This window comes from Microtus ochrogaster, unplaced genomic scaffold (genome assembly GCF_000317375.1).
Source record: "Microtus ochrogaster isolate Prairie Vole_2 unplaced genomic scaffold, MicOch1.0 UNK241, whole genome shotgun sequence".
In the NCBI taxonomy this organism is placed as follows: Eukaryota; Metazoa; Chordata; class Mammalia; order Rodentia; family Cricetidae; genus Microtus; species Microtus ochrogaster.
The window spans coordinates 71,920-73,378 of NW_004949339.1; the positions used below are offsets into that span (position 1 = coordinate 71,920).

The 1,459-nt window shown below is 35.8% G+C and overlaps 1 pseudogene; it reads left to right on the top strand.

Moving 5' to 3' along the window:
• LOC101994564 overlaps positions 1 to 1,239 on the top strand; it is a 29,733-nt pseudogene extending 28,494 nt beyond the window's left edge.
• Positions 1,240 to 1,459: the final 220 nt, after the last annotated feature.

Below are 1,459 nucleotides of genomic sequence, written 5' to 3' on the forward strand. Positions count from 1 at the left end.
TGTCTGTCATTCCCTTGCGTCGTATCCTGACTTTCCTATCCTTCACCCCTGTTCTCCCGTGGATTGCAGTCTCCCAGAGAGACGGTCCGTGGCAACCTTGAAAGCTGTTTGCTGACGGAACCTGCCTCACATCCCAACTATCTTGATAGCAGGGACCATTGTCCTAAGAATCTTTTCAGGGAGCCCCCACATCCCAATCACCTTGAGAGCTGTTTGACCAGGTGTGTTGACTAGTGACCTTTGCTACCCTGGAAACCCCCCCCAACCCAAATTCCTCATCCAAGGGCTATATAAGCCACAACCATTACACTAATAAACTGAGACTTTGATAATAGATCTTGCTTGGTCTCGTTCTTCTCTCTCTCCCATGTTCTTTCAGGTAGCGCCTCTTCAGACCCTGGAAGAACTGGACCTGCTGGACAGGTACACAATAAGAGTGGTAAAGCTCTGAGCTTTTTCAGTTCTCTTCAAATACATGAAATTTTTCATATAGAAAAAAAAAGATTCTGTAAATGTGAACCATGTAATAAAGGCTGTTATCAGTTATCTTCAAAGATGAAAAGAAAGCCTTAATAAAGGGGAAAAACAAGATTATAAACATGGTGATAAAACTTTAACATATAATACCTCTTTAAAATATGACTAAAATGTAATTTTAATTTATACAGATAAAAATATTCAACAATGTATTAAATATAGTAATGCTTTCACATGTACCATTATTATTGCAGGCATGAAAAAAGTCAAACTGGAGAGAAAACTTCTGTATATATTCAATGTGTTAAAGACTTTGCATGTGACAGTCATCTTCATAGGCATGAAAATACACATACTAGATTGAAACCCTATGAAGGAAATGAGTGTGGTAAAGCCTTTTCACATCACAGTCATCTTCAAATTTATAAAAGAACATACACTGGGGAGAAACCCTATGTATGTAATCAGTGTGGTAAAACCTTTGCATGTCACAGTTATCTACAAAATCATGAAAGAACCCATACTGGAGAGAAGCCCTATGAATGTAATCGATGTGGTAAAGCCATTGCATATCACAGTAATCTCTGAAAACATAAAAGAACCCATATTGGAGAGAAACATTATGTATGTAATTGGTGTGGTAAAAGCTTTCTTTATCATAGTCATCTTCAAAGACATGAACTAACACATACTGGAGAGAAACCCTATAAATGTAATGAGTGTGGTAAAACTGTTACACTTCACAGTACACATAAAAGATAAAAGATCACACAATGGAGATAAACTCTGAATATAATCAGTGTGGTAAAGTATTTGCATGTATGAATAATTTAAATCATGAGAAAAAATCATACTGCAGAGAAACCTTTTGAATGTATTCGGTGTGGTAAAATTTTGTACTTTATATACAACTTTATAAGTTGTAAAACTTTTTGTGCACAACAATCTGTTAAAAATCTTACATCTTAAATTGTATCATATT